The 24,259-nt window shown below is 37.6% G+C and overlaps 1 protein-coding gene and 1 long non-coding RNA gene across 4 annotated transcripts in view; one reads left to right on the top strand and one right to left on the bottom strand.

Annotated features, from left to right (window-relative positions):
• LOC110214971 (uncharacterized) overlaps window positions 1-9,110 on the top strand; it is a 35,540-nt gene extending 26,430 nt beyond the window's left edge. The window contains exon 4 of the long non-coding RNA XR_002326403.2: window positions 7,876-9,110. This is a non-coding gene — a long non-coding RNA (uncharacterized LOC110214971). The remainder of the gene's footprint in view (window positions 1-7,875) is intronic.
• The window catches only part of CNTN5 (contactin 5), a 1,537,434-nt gene that overhangs the window by 854,687 nt on the left and 658,488 nt on the right, over window positions 1-24,259 (bottom strand). The gene's annotated exons all lie outside the window — the stretch shown is intronic.

Here is a 24,259-nt window from a genome sequence, read left to right as displayed (position 1 = left end):
CATCTCTAGAAATAAGCCTCCACTTGAAGACTTTCAGGAACAAGAAACTTACTACCTTATAAGAAAGCCCATTCCTTTTTGCTTTTTTTTAACATTTCTATTTTTTCAGACCAAACCAAAATTTGACTCTCTGTAATATGTATCCATTGATCCTATTTATTTCTTCTGGAACCAATGAAAACAAGTCTAATTGCTCCTTTAAATGGTAAATCTTCAAATATTTAATAACAGCTATCCATTCCTCTAAGTGGCAGCTAGGAAGTACAAGTCAGGAAGACTCATCCTCCTGAATTCAAATCTGGCCACAGATAGCTACTAGATGTGTGACCCTTGACAAGTCACTTAACCACTTTTTGCCTCAATTTCCATATCTGTAAAATGAGCTGCAGAAGGACAAAGCAAACCTCTCCAGTATCTTTGCCAAGCAAACCACAAATGAGATCACAGAGAGTTAGACAAGATTAAAAAACAAATAAAAAACAAATCAGCTCCTCTGAAGCCTTTTCTTCTTTAGGCCAGACATCTCCAGTTCTTCCAAACAACCCTCAGAGTCACTTTCCTATCCTATTGACTGTCTCTGAATCTTTTCTATTCTTAAGAGCCTCCTAGTACCTTAATTATTGATTTTAACGATAAATAATTATGAAGCACCTATTATGACTGACTCCTCCTTTTCTTATACGTAGTTTTTTGTGAAGGAATCTATTAGACCAGTTACCATCATCAATTCTAGGCAGTACAGTAGGTCACAGAAAAGGAGAACTATGGAGAGTCCTGTAATTGGACTAAGGAGGTAGATTTCTATCACTAATAGGTAGGATATTCTCAATTCAAAATCAGCATTTTTCTTAGAAAGGGAGTACAATTCCTAAAGTGACCATAAACTCTGGTATTGAATTTGGCATGCAAAAGCTAAATTTTTGCCTTCGGTTCTTAGAGGAGCTGAGTATTGGGAATGGAGAATGGGAATAAGTATTTATTTAGAACCTACTGTGCTAAGGGTACTGTGCCAAGTCCAATCCTGTAAGGTAGGTACTATTATTATTCCAATTTAACAGTTGAGGAAACTGAGGCAAAGAGAGACTTGCCCGAGGTCACACAGCTGGTAAGTACATAAGATTGGATGTGAACCCAGATCTTTTTAACTTGAGTCACAGGGTTCTTTCTACTGTGGCACCAGAGGGATTAGGTCAAAATGACACTAGCAAGAGAAAAAGTAATTTTTGTCAGTCTCCCTATACATGCCCTAACTAGACTGGAAGTATCAAGAAAGGAAGAGGAAAAAATGCTACCTGATTAGAATGCCATTTTTTTTTTCCTGGCTTCCTGACAGGTCACATCCCATGTACATCATCTCTCTTTTTCTTTTGCCCCCATGACCTTCTGTCAAATAAGCCCAAGTTTAAAACTATTGATTTATTCCCATTAATTTTCATCCTATTAGAATATGCTTATTCCTTGTGGCCTGTAATATCTTTTTTGCATCCTGATTTTATCAGCCAGTGTGTTGGCTTTCCCTTTCCCCTACTCTTCTCCATAATATTTCCTTATTTATTGACTGATGACTGAAATAAAGACTTTTCTTCCCTCTTTTGCTCTTACCATTCAACCCACAACAAACCATTAGTCTACCTCTATTCCAAGGAAAGGGATCTAGAAAATTGGGGAGAGATCAGTCCCTATCTCAATAAAGCCCCTTAGTTTCAAAATATAGTTTTTTTTTTCTCATCTACCTAGTATTTTATACCAGAAACAGATAACTTGGGTGAGTTTTTTGGGAAACAAACACAAAGACCAAAGATGAAAATGTCTCCTTCTAATTAAATGTTCTTTCTGTTCCCAGGCTTGTTACAATCTTATTCATTTGTCTTGCCACCAGAATCCAAAAAATCCCCTAATGTACTTTAGTCACTCAGTGCTGTGTTCAGTCCAGGGCCTGCGGTCCTCTGCTGGAAGCATTGCCAATAAATGGCCTCCAGCTGTTTAGGCTCTTATGTGGCTTGGCAGCCTCAATATTTCCTGACTCTCCCTTGAAAACCCCTGCCTTTGCTGCCTACTTCCTCTAGTCTTTAGCTAACACTCTTATCTAAGACTGCCTTCTGTTAGACTCAGTAAGGCCCAGGGACAAGTATCTTATTCCACTGCCTCTCTGCCATCCCCTATCCATTTGATCTTTTTTTTTTTCAAGTCAGAATAGAAAGAAATAGAATAGACATTTAAGTCTCTCTTTCCTATAGTGAACCTGGGCCAAATCTGACATTTTCTTCTCTTCCATTTCTACAATGGCCAGTTGCCTTCAGCAAACTGGCTTGTCCCCTCTTAGAAGTTAATCTGAATTTGACATCTCCTTTTTCACCTCTAGCCTTCCAGTTTTAGTATAATCCCAGCTGATATTTATTCCCTTTCTGGCTGAGAAAATTTTTTGTGTCTAAAGAAGCTAAAAAGATTAAAATAAAAAAGAAAGAAAAACAAACCTTGTTTTTGCATCTAGTTGCTAACCAGTTTATGGATAATTTAAGATCAGAGAAACAGACAGATTGTCAAATAGTAATAAGTGGCAATTGATACTTAATTTCATAGAATGCTAATCATCACAGTTCTGGAATTAAAACAAATCCATAAAAAGTGTTATTAGCTAAAGGACAATTTTCTTGTGAGAACTTCTGATGAAAAATGAAACAAAAATACTTCACATATGTCTCATACTATTGATTTATATATTTGACTGAATATCTTTAAAAAAAAAATCTTCCAGAAACTATTCCAAAATCCAGGAAGCTTGAGTTAAACCTGAGATAGAAGAGGATCATAAATTTAGAGCTAAAATGAATGAATAAATGAAAAAAACATGCATTAAATCTTTATGTATCAAGTAATATGTGACGCACTGGGAATATAATTACAAAAACACAAGGCACATATTTCAGAAGCTGGACATAACACATAGAAGGAAGTGGAGGCCAAAGAAAGGTACATTGGTTTGTGAAGTCACAGGATTGGTGACTAAAATCACAGGGGAGTCAGCTGGTATTCCTTTTAAAAAGCAAATTGCACTATAAATATGACTACTATTTCTAGAGCAAGCAGTAAAACACGGAGGTGAAAAGGAGAAAGGAGATTGACATAACCATAACCTGTGGCTGGATGCGACATAAAGTATGGCCGAGGATCTGGTTGGGTCAGACATAGCAGGTCAAGTGAGTTTATATAGAACAACAGGGGACTAGGGTAGAAGTGATGTTAGACATTGTCTATTGTAACCTCTCATTTTACAAATGAGCAAACAAAGGCCCAGAGAAAGGAAATTACTTGTCCAGGGTTTCTTTAATCACCAATCAGTCAACAAGCAATGAAGTGCTTATATTGTGTCAGGTACCAGAAATAAAATGACCAAAAAAAAAATAAGCCATTCTTAATTTCAAAGAGTTTACATTTTATTTGAGGAGAAAATATGTAAATATATAAGTACATGTATAAAAAGAATAAAAACTAACACACGGTAGTTTGAGAAGGAAGATACAACAGTTCAGGGCAGGGGGAAAGGTCGATGAGGAAAGGCTTCTCCTAGAAGATGGTGTTTGAGCAGCTCTCTTAAAGGACATGAGGGATTCTATAAGATTGAGGTCAGGAGGGAGTGAATTCCAGACACGAAAAGAATTGAGACAGAAGATAAAGTGCTGAGTGAGTAGCAAAGAGGTTTGTTTGGTGAACTGTGGGATTTAGGAAGGGGAATAATGCAGAATCAGTCTGTAAAAATAATTTGGGGACAGGTTGAGAAGATTTTTAATAGCCAGAGCTTATATTTTGATGCTGGAAGCAATAGGGAAGAAGCCACTTGAGTTTGTTCAGCAGGAGACTTTACTATACTTGGGTAATATACAATACTGTACTAAGGAAGATCACTGTGGCAGCTATGTGAATGATGGGTCAGAATGGGGAAAGACCAATTAGGAAGCCTCTCAAATAGTCCAGGTAAGAGGTGATAAGAAACTGAGTTAATGTGGTACCAAGGGCTAATGAACAGAAATAAAAGAGCCAGATATGAAAGATATTATGAAGGTAAAAATAGCAAGATTTAGCAATTGTTTGGATATTGAGGGGTGGTGAGGAAGAGTGAGGTACTGTGGCTAATGTTGAGGATACAATCTTAGGAGGCTAGAAGGAGGATGGTGTCCTGGACAGAAATAGGGAATTCTAGTAGAGGGCAGTGCTTTAGGGAAAGGTAGTAAGTTCTGGGCCTGAAAAGTATGAGATGCATCTAGCATTCACTTTGAAATGTATAATCATCAAATGCTGATTAATAATAATCAGTCTGTGGACAGACTAGGGCTAAACACAGACATCATAGAGATAATAATTACAGCCATAAGTGAAGAAACTGAAAAAGCATAGTCAGACAGAAGAATTGACTTCATAAAAATGTAGAAAGGAGAAACTATCCAGGAGAGGGTAGTCAACACTGTCAAATAAAGCGAAGAGGTCAAGAAAGATGAGAATAGAAAAAAGACCATCTGCTTTTGCAATTAATAGATCCCAGATAACTTTAGAGAGAACAGTTTCAGTTGAATGATGAAGCTGAAAACCAGATTGCAAAATGTTGAGGAATAAGGAAGAGGACATGAAGTAGATGCAATAATTGTATACTAAATTGAGAATCTTGGTTGAGAAAGAGAGGAGAGGGTGATAGCTAGCTCGAGGAGAGTGTACTAAGTGGCAGATCCAGCATTTTGTTCTAAGAATATCCTTGTCTACTCATACCATTTGACAGAAGGGAGATAGTGAAAAGAACATCTGCTCTAGAGTCAGAAGACCTGGGTTCAAGTCTTTCCTTTCATACATGCAAACAATCTGTCGACCTTGGGCAGTCACCACCTTCTTGAGATGAAGCCTCCTTATCTATAAAATGATGGGATTCAACTACTTTAGTAGCTGAAGCCAACTCAACTCTGTATCTACAAGTCTGTAATTCTGTGAATTTTCCAGTTGCTTTCAGTGAATGTAGTAGCCCTAATGATCTGGGTTAAGGTTTATCGGGGTTTTATATGTATGTGAAATTCCTATTATTGACTTCTTTGTTGTTGTCATTCTGAATTTATAATACTATGAAAACAAAAAGTCAGTCCCTCCAATAATAAGAACAGGAGTCAGGAGACTTTGTGAGGTAATGTTGCCTACTGGAAAGAATGCTGAGTTTGGGTCAGAGAACCCAGATTTAAAATGTCTCTGCTTAAAGCCATTTAAAATGGCTTACTGCCCTTGTGGTCTTGGGTAAATCATTTAACCTTCTTGGGCCTTGGTTCCCTTATGTGTTAAATGAGAGTGTTTGGCCTATATAGACTTTGAGGTCCCTTCCAACTCTAGATGCAAGCTCCCTTGAATTTTCTTTTTCAGTTACCTACTTGGTATGTTTTGCAGTGGTTGGTTTTTGTTTTGTTTTGGGGTGTGTGTGTGTGTGTGTGTGTGTGTGTGTGTGTGAGTGAGAGAGAGAGAGAGAGAGAGTAAGTAGCCTTATGTTCAGAATTAAAATTCCTAGAGTTTGTGTGTGTACATGATATTCCTATTATTTTCTTTGTCCTCCTTTCCCTGTCTTATCACCCCCTCCAAAAAACCCATGAATTGTAAAGTTTGAAAAATATCAATTAACACACATAATAGAATATAGGTTTTTTAATCTATGCTTCCCTCATTCTACTTAGACCAAACTGAGAGAAAAGTTAAATCTGAGTCAGCTTTGATTTTCCTGGTAAGGAGAACTATAGGATAATCATCACCCAGAGTAAAATGCTATGGAAATATGAGAAGTCCAGAGTGTGACTATAACACAATATTGGTGAGATTAGCATCTTAACTAATTTTTATTCAACATTGTAAAATGCCTTACATATTGAGATTCATATCTAAATCATGAAAATCTCTCTTTTTTAAACTAAATCCAGAAAGAAAAATCAAAAGGGAGGCTACTTATGTGCCTGACCAGACCCATCATTTTTTGGTCAATTAGGTTTGTTGTTATTGAGCTGAAAAGGCTGAGAAGCAATTGATTGGGTGGCTCCAAAAATTGATCATATTCAGCTTAAGACAGGTGAAATAACTGGACTGTGGCTGGATGGTGATCTAATTGACTGTTTGCTGATCAGCTATTATTTTGGTCAGAGAAGCCTAATCGACCAGAGAACAGTCCATTTGGTGGCATATGTAGCTACGACTCTGGTCTCTGTTGGTTTTACAGAGCAAAAGCCATCATGAATTAAATTCAAAGCAAAACCCCCAATTTCAGTTAAAAGAAAACATAACATTATGATTAGCCAATGCTTATCCATTTTAGTGATGGAAACTACCAACTCATTTAAAGAATATCCATTGCTCAACCAGCTTTTTCTAAGCCTCAATAATTTATCTTTAACCATTCTTTAAAGGACACACAGTATATATAATAATACATATCTTTATGGCTTAATACTGCTTCCCAATGTGCAAGCCACAATTCTATCATCCTGACTATTGGAGATTAAGCTTTCATAATTTTAAAATGTGCCCACTTTGTGTTTTGTAAAATGCATCAGCTTCCTCTAAGTAATTTTTATGGCCTATTAATTACCTCCTATTACCAGAAAAAATGGAAAGGTTATCATTAAGAAAAAAGGTAATAACAATGAGCAGATTAATCAAAAATAACTCTTGGATTTTAATTTGGGAGAAAACACAAAATGACCCTCCTCTGTAAGTGGAAACCATCAGCTAAGAATCAGTGACTGTTAGGTGAATGAACAATTCCTCCTAGAGAAGACACTAAGGACTAGATTTCCTGGGCTAAGTAGCCAAGCGGTTGAGTGGATAAAGTGTTGGTCTTGGAGTCAGTAAAACACAAGTTCCATCCTGCATCAGACACTTATTAGTTATGTAACCCTAGGAAAATACCTTACAGTCTCAGTGCCTACAACTGTAAAATGGGCATAATAATATCACCTACCTCCTAGGGTATTTTGTTGTGAAGATCAAATGAATTAACATATGTAACAAGCTTTGCAAACAATAAAGTATGATATAAATGTAGCTATTATTATTATGGATTAAAATCCATTTTCATTTTGTTTTTACTTCCTTCTATAACATCCCCTAACTAGTCCTCTAAATTTAAAGGAGCAAGACAGTGGACAGAAGGGCAGATTTTGAAGTCAAGAACCTGATTTCAAGTGTTGCCTTTGACCTTATCTCACTGGAAAATCACTGGCAGCGATTATACCTCAGTACTCCCTCTCAGTACACCAGGTAACTCTGACTACAAGATTTTGATGATCTGCTCATCTGTCTCAGCAGACGGAGTTTCCATAGTGAAAGCACACTATACTTATAGATCTAATTTTCCATTATGCTATTGGACCAGTGCTAATATTGAGCTAGCTACAAATATGCTATATAGTTATATACATCTTTGGGATCACTGAATGTCAGAATTAGAAGAAATTCTAAGAGATTAATCAACAATATATGAGGCAGCTGGGTGTTGTAGTGGCTAGAACACAGGGCCTGGAGTCAGGAAGATCTGAGTTCAGATCTGGCCTCAAGAACTGACTAGCTGTTTGATCGGCAGCAAGTCACTTAGTCCCTATTTGCCTCGATTTCTCATCTATAAAATGCGGACATAGTGTTTACATAGCTGAAAGTACTCTATTGATACTAATTTTTTTTTAAAAAATGAATATTTTACATGCAAATATCTGCCTGACCGACTTAAGAAGAAGAAAAAAAGAAGCTAGGATTGAGTGGTCACTAATTTTGGCTTCCGCAGACTATGACAGCTATTTCACTTAATACAGAATTTTGTATACATAAAATAATATTTAGATTTCAAAAGCTTCTATTTTTATAATGCAGGTGCTTTGCAAGTCTCCTCAGACAGTTTTGCTGACCAAGAAATGATGAGCATGGACACAAGTCCCATTAGTCAAGTAATAGAATTAAAAACTCTTAAGATCAACCTTCAGGATCTCATGTAAGTTTCCAAAGATTCTCTAAGCAGCAAGCCAGAATGAATTATGCAGCAACCTGGGTGACATCATGACGATCCAAGCTCAAAGCAGAAAGCAAAAACTTTCCACCACCAACAAAAGCTGGGCCTCACCAGTGCTCCTTCTCGCCCCAGCCACACCCAGACTGCAACCCATATCGAAGCACGGGAAAAGCAAGATGATCCTGCCTCAATGCCTGCAAAGAGATCCCTGAAATACCCCTCTGTTCAGCCACTTTTCCCCCCCACCATATGTGTGGGGCAAGAGCTCTGGAAGCAGCTACTGCCACAGCTGCCTCCCTAGGCTGGAACTGGACCACGCTTTCTCATCTAGGTCAGATAGACCTTTCCTACTGACCTTCTAAGTTGTCTTTAGTGTTTGTTGTTTGAGAAATCTGGAAACTACCACAGCTGCCTGTGATGCAGGTCCCTGAGGCCTGCTCCAAGATTGCTGGGGGCTCTGTCTTTGCCTGTGCTGCCAATGCTGAACTGTACTCCTCTTCCAAGCTGGTGCAACAGACCTTTCCCCATCAACCATACAGGTTGTGTTGGGCTGGAAATTTGTTTCACTCTGTCTTTTTGTGGGTTCTGTTGCTCTAGAATTTGTTTATAGGCATTTTTACAAGTATTTCCCCCATTACAGGGGTTTGGGGGAAAGCTCAAGCAAGTTACTGCTTTTACTCCATCATTTTTTGGATCAAGCATTTATTAAGCTCTTATTATGTGCCAGGCACTGGGATAAGCACTTTACAAATATTATCTCATTTGATTCTCACAACAACCTGGGGAGGGAGGTCCTATAACTATCTCCATTTTACAGTTGAGGAAACTGAGGGATACACTGGTTAAATGACTTACCCAGGGTCACACAGCTAGTAAGGCTGACTTTGAACTCAGGTGTCCCTGAATCCAGGGCCCAGATCTCTATCTCTTATACCACCTTGTTGCTTCTAGGGATGTAGACTTGCAACAATAGAATTTCTCTTATTGGGAGTGACTTATGCCAATAAAATCATAGTCTAGACCAAATTTGAAATCTATATTTTAAAACATTTCAAATGTATAATGTATTTTATAATTAAAACCAAAATGTTATTTTATATACATATGTATGTGTGCATTCATTTATTTGCTTGCTAGCCTTCACTCAGAGACTCCTGATTTTAAAGGAATATATCTATATCTATATCTATCTATTGATACATAGATATATAGATAGAGATATATGTATTCTCTACAGTTGGGCTACCTTTGGGCTTTCTGGAACCTTAGGTACTTTCTATGTGTCAGCCGTGTACCATAAACATACTGACAATCAGATAGTCCACTCAAACAACAACACAAGGAAAGGAATGTCTCCAAGGCTGGATTTATTCTGGGCTACTGATTCACTGAGTCCTCTGATGATTGCAGTTATTTGGTTATTCTGCCTAAACAATCAGAGTGAATTATTCAAAAGTACAATTACACAAATATTTTTTAATTACTTTGGTCCATAAATAATCTGTCCTCTAAACTTTTGTACTGACCCAACTGCAATTTCCAAGGCAACCTCTTTTATAGACAGTAACCAATGATACCAAGAAATCTCTTTATGGCCAAATATAATGACCTGCTCCTAATTCTGATTTCTCTGAAGTTCAATTACCTTCTCTCTAAATTTTCTTGACATTGATCTCTCCTGGTTCTTCTCCTATGTCTGGTCTGTCTGACATAATCTCTTATGCTGGTTTTTTATTCAAATCATGATCACTAAACATAGGTGTGCCGCGAGGCTCTGTTCTGGCTCTTCCTCTCTAGTCAACTTTTACTTATTCACTTAGTGATCCATTCAGTTTTTGTAGGTTTGAATTATCATCTCTATGCAGGTGAAAACCGGATCTACACATTTAGTCCAAGTCTCTCTAGAATCACACATTTCTAATTGCCTCTTGAATATCTCAAACAAGATGTATCTCAGACTTAACTCATCTAAAACAGAACTTACTCTCTTTTCTCTCCCTTCAGTCTCTTCCAAAATTTCCTATTACCAACATCCTCCCAGTCACCCAGGCTCATCACATCTGTGTAATTCTCGACTGCTTACTCTCACTCACCCCATACATCCAATCAATTGCCAAATCTTGCCTTTTCTACCTTTACATCTCTTGTTTACATCTTTTTTCCCACTCATATAGTCACAAATATAGTATAAGCTCTGATCACTTCTCTCCTGCATTGTTGCAACAGCTTTCTAATTAGTCTTCCTGCCTCAAGTCTCTCCCTGCCCCCAATTCCAATTCATTCTATATTCAGCTGCTGATGTGATTTTCCTAAAGTGTATGACTGACCATGCTACTCACTTCTCAATGAGCTCCCATGACTTTCTTTTACCTCTAGGATCAATAATAATGATAACATTTATGTAACACTGTGTCCCTGGCATTTTACTAAGCACTTCATAGTTGTTATCTCATTTGATGCTCACAACAACCCTGTGAGCTAGATGCTATTATCTCCATTTTACATATGAGAAAACTGAGGCAAGCAGAGGCTAAGCTACTTGCTTAGTAACTAAGAAATGTCTTAGGTCAGATTTGTACTCTGGTCTTCCAGAATCTAGGCCTGGTACTTTATCCATTGAACCACCTAGTTACCCCTAAAACAAAGTCTGTTTATCCTTTAAATTTTTTTATAGACTGGCTCTTTCACATCTTTCCAGTCTTCTTCAATGTACGTGCCATCCAACTATATGTCTACTTGCAGTTCCTCCAAAACATCATTTCATATCTCATCTCAGTAGGTTTTCATTGGATGTCCCCCATGTTTGGAATGCTCACCCTCCTCACCTCCGCCTGTTAGTTACCTGTCTTCCTTCAAAACCTAGCTCAAATCTCACTTTCTATAAGAATCCTTTTTCTCCTCTCCCCAGCAGCTAATGCCTTCCCCTTTTAGATTACCTTAATTGATTTTGTATATATCTTTAACTAGTTATTTATATCTTGTCACCATTAATATAACATAAGATCTTTCAAGGCAGAGATTGTTTTTTCCCTTTATTTGCATTACCAGAGCTTAGCACAATGCCTGAATCACTAACATGTTTCTCTCATTAAATCTTATTCTGCAACAACTTATTAGCCAGTGTGCAATGATGAGAAAATGAAGAAATGAATATATGGTCTCTGATCTCATGGTGTTTAAAGTCTAGTGGTTGGTAAGTCCTTAAGTAATAATCATTTTTTTGCTCTTTATAACTTTAATTATAGGGGCCATTTTATACATAGTAAAAGCAGAGAGTTGTCTATGTGGTATAATAAGGGGGACATCAAAAAAGTTCTGCCCCCCAAATATCTTGTTATTTATACTATTCGAGATTTGGTTTAATAAACTCCTCTTTGAGAATATTCTCTTCCTAACGGCTTGCTAAGATCAAAGGTAGGGAGGGAGAAAGGGTAAGATTAAAACATGGTGTTGATTTATAAACCTGTAATCCCTGCTACTAAGGATGCTGAGGCTGGCTGATCGCTTGAGCTCAGAAGTTATGAGCAGTAATAAGGTTAAAAGTCCATAAGGTAAGACCTAAGTCTGACACCAATATGGTGAGTTCCTGGGATGGTGAATACCAGGCTGCCTCAGGAAGAAAGAACTGTCCTGGGCTACTCAAATCATCCATGTCTATCAGTGTGATGTGCCTGTGTGACCATTGTACTTCCAGTGAGAGATGGAAAGACCTAGTGCCCCATCCCAAAAAAACAAGTAAAACCATGGTGTAATGCCCTAGAAGACAAAGGACAGATCACAGTATTGCCTTCAGGTACATTGAGAAGGAAACAACAACATACAACTTATCATTGAATACCTGTTGTCAGAATAAAAGAAGAAATAGGAGATGGGATAGGTTTCAGAAATGGAACTGGGGAAATTGTGTTACCAAATTTGCCTCTTTAGGAATCACACTATTTCAGAGCTTGATGGTACATCTTTGTAATCCCTCAGAATTATGCCTTCATTGTGCAGTATAGACATGGAGTCCCATAATGGTTGAGTGATTTCCCAAAAATTTATTAGATAGTGACAGAGTTGATAAAAGACTTGCCCTAGCTTTCAGCCCATTGTCCCAAAATTTCACAATGTTGCCTTATCATGCAGCATCTTCCTTCTAAAAGCTCTACACTTCCTCTAACAATTTTCAGTTTTATAAAAACAAACAAGACTATCCTGTCTATTACTGAAATGTTTACTTTGCTAATCCCTAATTTTAATTAGTGCTTTTCCTGATTTATTTTGGATATAAAGCAGGTGGTCTCTGCTTGTTTTCATAGTTAAAGTTGGATTTGTAAGATCAGCTGAAAGGATACTGGCACCATCATGAAGTCATAGCTAATCAGAATTGGACAGGACCTCAGAGTTCACCTAGTCCAACCTTATTTTAGTCCAATCTTATTTTACAGGTGAAAGGAAAGCTATAAAGAATTATCCAAGATCTCAGAGGCAACAAGTGGTAAAGTCAAAATTGCAGGCCAGATTTCTCAAAAAGCCACATGGTACAATAGAAAAAAACACAAGCTCTAGAGCAGGCCTGCGCAATACATGGTCCGTGTGCTACTTGCCACCAACCAAAGGATTTTGGGCAGCCACGAAAAATGTACGGTTGCTATGGCATCCTCTCTCTTGTTTGTCATGTGGCATGTAGTAACCAACCATTGTCAGTTTATCTCTAGTCTAACCTATCTGTAGCCTGAAGAATTTAGGCTATTTTAATTTTGTCCCCTACCTACTGCCTAGTTGTGCAGGTCTGGTCTAGAGTCTGCGGGCTGGATTCAAATCCTTCAAATACTTCTACCTATGTAACGTTGGGCAATTCACATAACCAACTTGTGCCTCAGCTTTCTCATCTGCAAATTAAGGGGACTGGATCAAATAGTTTGTTCTAACTCTATATTTACTATTCCTTAAATTTCCTCTCTGTACTCTTTCCACTGCACTATATCACTGATTACAACATAGCTTGTTATGTCAGGCACACTCTAGGTTAGATTTTTTGTAAAAGTCAGGACCTCGCCAGTTAGAGATTTATAATATCACACTGTGCTCATGTTGTATGCCTCGGATCTACAGTGATACATGTTTCATTTGTCTCCATCACTGCAATAGAGTGTATATCAACTTAAAACAAACTAAATAAATATCAGCTTAAAATAAACAAATATATATCAATTAAACACAATCATATAATGATAATAAATAAATATACATGTATAATAAATAATATATAATCAGCTTAAACAAACATGAATAGATATGAACTTCAAATAAATATATATTAACTTAAAATTTGCTGCTGATAGTTTTCATTAACACAGAATAATCATAGTGTTTTTCTGATATAGATATAGAAAAGTTAAAGATTTAAAAAAACCAAAAGATCAGAAAAAAAGAATTGTCTTTATTCAAAAAATTTCACAGTATTATTATTTTTAATTGAAAAAAATCAAAAGCCACCTACATGTCCACAAATAGGAAAATGGTTGAATAAATTGTGAGAATTTAATTTAATAGAATGCTGTAATATAATCAAGGGAACTATGAAGAACATAAAGAAATTTAGAAACACAAAGGCCCTTATGAAATCATGCAAACAAACGAAAACCAAATAGGAGACCAGAATACATACAAAGGAGGACACTCTCAGAAGACCAGTGAAGAGAAGAACCAGACAACATATTCTTATGTAAATTTAGGGGGAGTCACAAAATCTTAGGATATTTTATACACCGAAATAAATTATTTTAACTGTGAATAGGTACAAAACCTATTTAATAAGCCTAATGATGTTTAATAATTTTTAATGTCTTTTAAAAGAAAAAATCATCAAGATATATTGAAAGCTAACATGCTTGAAATACATTTTGGGTTTTATCAGAATTGTTCATTCTCAAAGACCTGACAATGTTGGGCCTAAAATTATTTCCAAACTGGTAATAGAATTATAGAATTTGAGGGTTGAAAGGGACCTCAATGAATATCTAGTCCAACCTTTACCTGAAAGGAATTCTTATTATAGCACACCTGGAAAATAGTCATCCAATCTGTATTTAAAGGCATCCAAAGACAGAATATCCACCACCTCTCAATGCAGTTCATTCCACTTTTCGACAGCTCTAATTAGTAAGGAGCTGTTTTTGTTTTTATTTTCCTCCATGAGCCTAAATTTTCCAGTTTGCAACCTCAACTCATTGCTTTGGCTTCTGTACTCTAGGCCCAAACAGAACAAGTCTAATCCACATGGTAGCTTCCTTCAGTTATTTGAAAGCAGCTATCATGTTCCTCCTGAGCCTTCTCTTCTCTAGGCCAAATATACTCTATTATGCCATCCAATCCACATATGAAATAGACACACTATCATTCACCATCCTGGTTGTTCTTTCCTGCACATTCTCTAGCTCATCAATGATTTTCTTTAATTGTGGTTTGTACAAATAAACAGTACTAGTGATGAGGTATGATGAGTGGAATATAGTGGGATTACAATCTTATTTGTGAAGAGCTTTTTTTTTGGAGGGGGGTAATTAAGTGAAGTCAACAAGTATTTATTAAACACCTACTATGAGCCAATCACTGTGATAAGCTCTGGGGATACAAAGACAGCAAAAAAAAAATGTCTGCTCTCAAGGAGTTCACAATCTGATATGGAAATATGTTTAATATAATTGCATGTGTATAGCCTATATCAGATTGAATGCCATCTTGGGGAGGGGAGAAGGGAGAAAAGGGGAAAATTAGAACTCAAAATCTTATAAAAGTGAACACTGAAAACTAAAAATATATATATATTTTTTAAAAGGAGTTAACAGTCTGATAGGAGAGACAACACTTGAAAAGCTATGTACCATCAAGATACAGGCAGAATAAACTGGACATAATCTTAGAGCAAAAGCATTAACATTAACGGGGAGTCAAGTATAAGTAAGATTTTGTATTTATTCCTATTGAATCTCACCATAATAGATTCAGCCTACTGCTCAGGCTGTCAAGATCTATTTGGATCCTGACTTTTTCATTAATGTGTTAGCTATCCCTCCCAGCTTTGTGACATCTGCCAATATGATGAACATGCCACTTATGGCATTATCCAAGTCATTGATCAAAAGTTTAAACAACACAGGGTCAAACACAGGTCTTCAGGGTATTCCACAGGAGACCTTCTGCCAAGCTGCCATCGAACGATTGACTGCTCTGAATCGAGTCATCCATCCTCTTCTGAATCCATCTAAGAGTATTATCATCTAGTTCATGTTTTTCCACCTTCTCCATAAAAACAGTAGGAGATACTCTGTCAAAGCTTTTGCTAAAATCTAGGAAAACTATAGCTTCAACATGCCCATCATTTACTGATCTTTTCCAAAAGCAAAAAAAAAGGAAGAATATTAGTCCAGCATGGGTCTTTGTAATTTTTTTTCTGTTTCTACATGCCCACCAACTGTCTCATTAATGATCCCATCTAGAATTTTCCCCAAAATGGAATCTCACTGACCTATATTCAAGGTCTGTTCTCTTTCCTTTTTTGAAAAGCTAGGACAAAATTTGCTTTTATCCAATATTATGGTGCCTCTCCTATTTTCTACGATCTTTCAAATATCACTGACAGTTGCTAAGCAATCACTGAGAAGTTTTTGTTGTTGTTGTTGTTATTATTATTACACAAGACTACAGTTCTTCTTGTCCAGGTGACTTGAATTCATTAAGGACAACTAGATTCTCTCTTATTATTTCCTTACTTACAAAGCAGCTAAGGTAAACATTGCATGTTGAGAATGAAAGAGGCTTACCTCTTGCGATTTCTATTATATTCTTAATTACCCGGTTACACAGGTGAAATTCAGAGGCAAAACTACTAAATCTAGCACTCAGCACTCATTCCTGGAGAATAACAAGAAAAAAAAATACCCTCAAATGAATTTCTTTAAGACAGTCAGTTGGTAGTATGGGTAGACTATCAGAAGAAATTTCAGTCCTTGGTTTAATAATTCTAAAAAATAAAAATAAAAGCCCAAGGCAGAAGAAACAAAGATCCTAACCTCCTTACCCCATGGGTGGAGATTCACAGGACACAGTCTGATTTGGGAGAAGTTGCTTTCAAGAATGAGAGAGATCCCCTCAGATGAGAGCCTGGGCCTAGAGGGAACGGTACCTTCTTATTTCACTTATTTATAACACATGGGTGTTAACTACAAGAGCAATCATGTAATTACACTGATGAAGAAGCTTCAATGACTCTCTAGAACATTTAAGATAAAATACAAACTTTTTTTAAAATTCCTTCACAGTCTGGCTTTAGTCTATTTTTTTTTTCCAGCTTGAATACACATTATTCCTCTGCACGTTCTTTCTGCTCTAGTCTAGTGGTAACGAATTCAAACAGAAGCCCTCTAAATCACTTATAAGGATCCCCGCAGGCCACATTATTCACTTAGAAAACCACATATTAACATTTTCTTCTATTGCATTTTTATTTATTTTGTTAAATATTCCCCAATTACATTTCAGTTTGATTTGGGCCGCACCATTGCAGGCCACATGTGTGACACCTCTGCTCTAGTCAAACTTTCCCATTTGCTGTCCTCCTGTAGGTAACATCAGATTGTCTGCGCCTCAGGTCTGGAATGTTCTCTCTCTTTACTTTCATGTCCTTTATCTTCCAGTTCCCACTGAGGCTCAGCTTAAGCCCACTAGCACTAAGAACTCTTTTTGGTTCATGTTGTTCTTAGTGCCTCCTCCATTACCTTGCATCTATTTTGCGTATAGCCTTGATCCACACATCTGTGAATATACTGCATTCTCACTCCCCCCTGCAGCACACCCTCCCACACCCCATGTGTATTCCCTGAGAACAAGGCCTTCTTTTGTGTTTGTATAACTAGGGCCTGCTTCTCCGAGTGCCTACAATATAATAAGCTTTTCATCAATGTTTTTTAATTGAATAGTTGTTTTTACTTGCTGGAATACAAGTGATCTTAGAGTCCTCTAACCTCAGTCATTCCACTCTGGTTACAGCTCTGGTGAAATTAGGTAGTCTTGAAGTGTTGAAAGAATGTTATACTCCCTTTGCTGGTGACTCCTTTGTCAAAGTGAGATCAGAGAATGTCTAAGATGAAAGGGATCTTAGAATTTATCGATAGGATCCAAACTCTTACTTTAATAGAAAATTCTTAAAAATTATTCAGGGATTCTTTGATAGGTGCTGCCTCCAACTGTTAAAAGGAAAATCCTGTGTTTGGGCTTTCAACCTGATTAAGGAGGAAAGTAGGTCAAAGCAGCAATGGACGGGCTGATCACTGGAGATGAGCGAGGGTGTCAAGATGGAGCTAGCTTTTATTGATAACTTTTGTAATAAGATAAAGACAATTTGGATAGGTCCAGGTAAGCAAAAGGGGGTTTTACATCTCAGTTCCTCCGAATCACCTGTATGTGATGGTTAACAAGTACAAACAGGTAAGGGTTGACTTGCTACATGACAGATAACCGGTAATACAAAAATGTCAAGTGGTTGACTCCTCCCCCAACACCAAATAACAAGTAGGACTGGGAACAACGGGTCGCTGAGTCAGTATGACTTTCGTAGCAATTGTTGACACTAGGCCATCAACCAGGCAAGTGTAATAATGTTGTTGTTCAGTCAATTTACTCATGTCTGACTCTTTGTGATCTCATTTGGGATTTACTTGGCAAAGATACTGAAGTAGTTTGCCATTTCCTTCTCCAGTTTATTTCACAGAGGAGGAGATTGAGGCAAACAGGGTTAAATGACTTGTTCAGGGTCACACAACTAGTAAGTGTCTGAGACCAGATTGGAACCATGGACGAAGAGTCTTCCTGATTCCAGGCCTGGAAGGATATCTACTTCACTACCTAGATGTTCAAGTATAGTGATGATTCCACATTAAAAAAGAAACAAACAAAATGAACAACAACAACATAACAAAAACAAAAAAAAACTTTCTCAAAGCTTAGCAAACAATTATTATGTCAATATTGTTTTCTCTGCTCCAGGCTAATTAGTGGATTCTTTCAACCAATTTTTGTGTGATTCCCTCCCACTGTGGTTATATTCTTCTTGACTATCTCCAGTTTGTACAAACCCTTGCTAAACTGAGGTGCTCAGAAATAAATACAAACATTGTCTTCATATGATAGGGGATCTCAGTAAACACAAAGTAGGAATCAGTAATTTTTGTAGCTGCAACACCTCTTTGATGCATGTGCACCATGGCTGGGCACGATGAAGGCAGCAGTTTCTGGACAGCTGCCTCAACATTGCACATTCACTTAGAGTCAGGAAAAGCCTTTGAGGAAGTGGGATGTCAAGCCTTCTTCTAAAACAAGCAGTAGTTGAACTAATTGAGGTTGTGGAGGGTTATTTAAACTCATTCTAAATTACTTGTATTAATTCCTGTCCCCCTTATCCCACCAATAATTGACTTGATCTAGACTCCATCTTTCTCAGGTAAAATCTTGAGAACAACTATGACTGAAAAAGCAAGTTTTGAGTTAGAAATTTACCAATAATTATGCCTTAATTATAATCCAAAAGAACAGCAGATTAAAGCTGGGGCTTCTAAACCCAATTCTACATAAAGCCCAGGAAAGTGTATACAATTTCATCAAACTGAATTTCTAAATGGCAAACAATATTTTCTCAAGGCTATTTTCCTTCCCCAGGAAATACCACCAATATTTAATTTATATCACCTGGGAGGGATTTAAACACTATTACCTCTCCTTTAGAAATATTCGCCCTGAGCTCAACCTCACACCTCACTTCTTTTCCTTCTAGATTTCGAGGTTTGAAATACTAATGCCTGAAGGCATATGCACAATAGAAAGACCCTTCTAAGATGATCTGAATAAATGCAGCCCCAGGCTGAATGTAGAAGGGCAGGCACAAGAAGACCAGTAAGTAGAGTCTGTGTGGCTTCTGTCCTTATCTTAGGCCTGGGATATAGCAGGGGGCTGGGCTAGTTGAACTGACTCAGAACTGGGACTTCAAGAGACCTTCCTTACCATTCTGGGGACAGAGAAATGGAAAGAGGTGTTAGCATGGAGGCAGGAGGCATAGCATATCTGCAGCCTAATATAGTGGAGAAGGTATTAGATTTATAATGAAAGTTAAATAGATGATATATAGTTAATATGTAGCTTGATAGAGATAAATATAGATAGATAGATGCATCACTCCATCCATGGATCCATCCATCCATCCATTCATGCATCCATACATCCATACATACACACATACATGCATGCATGCATACATACCTAGGCACAAAGGGAAGGGGAAGGAAATGGCACCTATGATGTGCTAGGCACCGTGCTAAGCACTGTTTTACATCTCCTTTGATCCTCATAAGATAGGTACTTACATAGGTGATGGAAAGAGACATCTATCTATAAGCATAGTAAGGACAGATGATACAAAAACAAAATGAAAGACAGTCTCTGCCTTCAAGGAGCTTACCTTTTAATTGGGGGGGGGGAAGATAAGACATAAAGGGAGCTGGGAGAAGTGAATGTGTGGAGTAGCCTGGTTCAAGTGTTATATGAAGAGGCTTGTAGGTCTAGGTTCTGGCATGATAAGGCAAAAGCTGACCTACCATAGTCAAAGGACCCAGAAGTGGGGTCAAAGATCTAGGTTCCAATTTTGGTTCTTGTCATTACCTGAGTGATGTTGGATATATAAATATACCTCCCTGGGCCTCAGTTCCCTCATGTATGAAATGAGGGGATAACATATAAGGTTCCTTCTGGCTTTAAATGTTATCCCATAATCCCTTGCAGAAAGGAGATCAATGGGGAAAAAACAGCTTAGACCATTAACAGCAGGCAGCATGTGGTTTCAGGATTTTCATTTGAAGTAAGACTGGATATGCAAGTCAATAGTGCATGGGGCCACCTTAATGCATTTACTATCCAGGTAGGATCTGCATCATATGTGAATGTAGCCATATCGATGCTATCACAAATCTCCTGAAGGAGTCAAGTGTTCAGTGGTACAGAAACACAACATTAAGAGTCGGAAAGAACTCAGCATTTATCTAGTCCAACTGATGCATAGAAACACCTCTAATAACCTTCTTGACAAGATATCATTCAGCTTCTGCTGGAAGACTTCCAATGAAAGTGAACTCACTACTGCCTCAGGCAATCTATTCTGCTTTTGGATAGCTCAAAATGGTCTAGAAATTTATTTGTTTCTTGACATTAAGCCTTCACCATTTTTACCTTTTCCTCCTGGTTTTGCCATATAAAGTAAAAAGGAACACTTTTTACCCAATGTTTTTCTAGTTTTCTTTTTTTATAATAAAACATCATTATCATTATTGTTGTAATTGTGTGCAGCTAGGTGGCACAGTAGACACTTTTGCCAGGTCTGCAGTCAGGAGGACTTATCTTTCTTAGTTCAAATCTAGGTTCAGATACTTACTAGCTGTGTGACCCTTGGCAAGTCACTTAACCCTGTTTGCCTCAGTTTCACCACCTGTGAAATGAGCTGGAGAAGAAAGTAGCGAAGTATTCCAGTATCTTTGCCAAGAAAACCCCAAATGGAGTCATGAAGAGTTGGATACAATTGAACCTACTGAATATCAACAACAACAATGTGTTAAAACAAGCAGGCTAGATTAACATCCTAAGGCCCTCAACCCTTTTGAAATATAGATGTCCACATCATTATCTTTGACAAAGTAAGGGGCCCCTCACAGTGTAAGTCCATGAACTGTAGTCTACATATCTTACATTATATTAAGCAATGACTTCATTGATGAGACATGCTTAAAAGTTCATCTTACTAGGCTGTCCATTGTAAACAATTTTCAGGTTTCCAGATGTAGACTCTGGTAAAGGAAAGTCTCTCTAAATATGACCTGGGTCCTTTGTGACAAGGGAGATGTTAGGCATCCTAGTGTAGTGGAAAGTACTGAGGCTTGAAGTCATCATTTTTAATACTAGCTTTGCCATTTACTATCTGTATTCAATTAGGCAATTCATCTAACTTTTTCAGGGTCCAGTTTCATTATTTATAAATAAAGGGATTTAATTAGATGGCCTTTCAGGTATCTTCCAACTCTGAATCTATGGTCCAGTGAGTCATAAGGGTTATACTTGCTAATGCAAAGCTCGCTGTTGTTCTATAGGTAGAACCAGATAGAACCAAATAAGAAATTGCAAGATTCAGCTGTATTGTTTTACCTTAAAATAGACATATCCCTTGTTGTTATTTGTCTGTTTGCCTTACAAGCAAATACCAGATTCATAGTTCAACTCTACTGCAACAGCTGGATAGAAGAGATGGTTACTGAAAAAAATGGCACTTTTGTTTGTGAGGCCTTCAGAATTAAAATCTGAAATGTGGCTTAATGTGAATCATTCTTTTTTTTAGTGGGTGCAGCTGGATGAAAAGTGCCAACAGGAGGAAGTCAATTCTGTTTATCGCTATTTTTGATTTTTCTTTCCCCTGCAGATGTTTTCAGGGTACCACAATGATCTGTCTAATTTGTCTCAGTTAAATCAAAGCCAGTAAGCTTGACTAACAAACCAATTAGTTCTTTGATCATTTCTCCTGCTATTGTGTTACTCTACAGGAAAGCCAAAAGGTAAAAAGCAAGTATTCATGTGTACTTATTCCCCCTTAGACAAAGCAGGGACTAAACAGAAACACAATTAATGGAAAATAAGTACACCTAAATCCAGAACTGACAACTTTATCGGTCTCATATTTGCCAACTTCTACTCAAAAGGGAGAAATAATTTTGTTTCTTAGAATAAAAAATATTTATTTCCTAAGTTTAGCAACTTGTTCTGAGGACAAAAGGAAAATCAAATACCACTTCTTTAACATTATATTTTTGGCTATGTCTTGCCAAATTCAACCCTGACAATAGCCACTTGGCATAGTGGATAGGCACTGTACTTATACTCAGAAAGACATAAGTTCAAATGTCACTTCAGACACTTATTACTTGTGTGAACTTGGGCAAGTCATCTTGCTTTTCTGTGCCTCAGTTTCTTGGAAAACAAGGGGGTTAAAATAGATTTTGTTAATGAGTCCTTCTGACCCTATATACATGATCTTATGATCTTATTTAAGGATTGTAGCTTAAGAAGGTCCAGAGAAGAGTGAGAATGGATAAAAAGGCTACTAATCTTGGCCTACAAGCAGAGGTTGAGAATAATGAGAACTTAAGAGGTACAGTGGGGGCTAAATAATATGGGATCTTTTTCTATGAATCATGCCAAAGCATATTATAAAATCAACTTCCTCTTCTCTTCCTCCTTGAAGGCCTGCTTTTACTTTTGGAGATTATGGGGATAAATGGGCAGGTAATTTATACAGAACCAAAAAAAAGTGTCAATTAAACACAAAACTATATAACAGAGATCAGAGGAAAGAAGTAACCACAGACCAGGAGGGCAGTGTTGGCACTACCACATTAAAATTAATATATTCTTGAAAAAAAATCTATATGTCAAAGACATTCAATATTTCATTTATAATCTTCTTTTTTCTGTTATTACTTTTCTATAGAAATGATCATGTTTGTTCATCAAATTCATTTTTAAGTGAAAAAAATAAAAAAGAAGAAGAATACAAGACCTTAGAGCTGCCTCAAAAAAACCCTATAAAAAACAGTGGAAGGTAAAAAAAAAAAGACAACTTGCTGAATAATTTGTGTAAAATAAACTATACCAGAATTTTCCAATGGCCTCTATAAATGAAGATGGAAAGAGAACAACAAATAGATGCGAAAATGAATAGATTTGAAAGTTGTTTTTTTTTTTAACCAATATGTTTTCATTCTCAATGTTGGTAAAATCACTTCATTTGGATTCTGTTAGACTGCTAAATAACAAGTAGATATGGAACTATAGAAGATGAAGTCATGAAGAGTGACTGAACCAGACCAAGTATACACAGAAAAATCATGCTGGCTGCACACAATTTTAAGAACACTTGGAAATCTCAAATTGGGGAAAAGATAAATTCCAAAAGGATAAAAGCATTACAAAGAATAATATTGAAAAGATCTCAGGAACTTTTACTAAGTCCATATACCTGCTTTCTCATCTCTACAAAATCTTTGTGAGTGGTCCACACCCAAATCAATGGCACCTGGAATGAAGATTACAGGTAGGCTTTCAAAGATAATTTCCAAAAGCAGACTACAGGGCGGAGCCAAGATGGCAGTGCGAAAGCAGTGACTTGCTTGGGCTCTCCCCCAAACCCCTCCAAATACCCGTTAAAAAATGGTTCTAAACAAATTCTAAAGCAGCAGAACTCACAAAAAGACAGAGTAAAACAAACTTCCAGCCCAAGAGAGCCTGGATGGTTAATCAGAAAGGTATATCGCGCTGGGCAGGGAGAGGAACGCAGTTTGGCATGGGTGCGCAGGCCACAGCAAACCTGGAGCAGGCCTCAGAAGAATGAATCACAGGCTGCTGTGGCGGTTTCCAGACTCCTCAATTCACAAACACCAAAGACAACTTAGAAGGTCCGTGGGAAAAGTCTGTTTTTGTGGCGAGAGAGGAGCTAGGTCAGAGCCAGTTCCAGAGTGCAGAGCTCTCACACAGGTGGTGGCTGCCTCCTGAGCTTCCAGCCCACAGACTGAGGGGGAATCAAGTGGCTGATCAGAGGGGGACTGCAGGGATCTCTTTGCTGGTGCTGAGGCAAGACTCTTTTGCTTTGTCCATGCTTGGATCTGGGTCAGAGTTCTGGGTGGCGGTCCTGGGGTGAGGAAGAGCCCTGGCGTGGTGGAGCTTGTAGTGGCAATGAAGAAGAAACCCTTCTCACTGTTTCAAGAGAGAAAAGACTGCTTGTCCCAGTCACTCAAAGACCAGAGCACAGGCCAGGAAAAGAGTAAACACCTCGCCCCTTATCATACCACCTTGGAAGAACTGAAAATTTACAGGTCCCTACAAGTATCTCTGAAAACAGCTATACAAACCCCCGAAGCTTGGGACAGTATGTTCTCCACATTGGAAGTAGACTTTTACCTTATCAAAGAGTTTAAAACTCAAGTGGTTGGCTGGGATCATGAGCAAACCTAGCAAAAAGAATCAGACTATAGTATCTTACTTTGGTGACAAAGAAGGTCAAAACATACAACCAGAAGAAGACAACGAAGTCAAAGCTCCCACATCCAAAGCCTCCAAGAAAAATATGAATCTGTTCCAGACCTTGGAAGGGCTCAAAAGGGATTTTGAGAAGCAAGTAAG

The sequence above is a fragment of the Phascolarctos cinereus genome, unplaced genomic scaffold (assembly GCF_003287225.1).
Source record: "Phascolarctos cinereus isolate Bilbo 61053 unplaced genomic scaffold, phaCin_HiC Scaffold_726;HRSCAF=1367, whole genome shotgun sequence".
NCBI classification, from domain to species: Eukaryota; Metazoa; Chordata; class Mammalia; order Diprotodontia; family Phascolarctidae; genus Phascolarctos; species Phascolarctos cinereus.
Note: the sequence above shows the minus strand (reverse complement) of the source record. Positions and strands in the feature narration are given on the sequence as shown.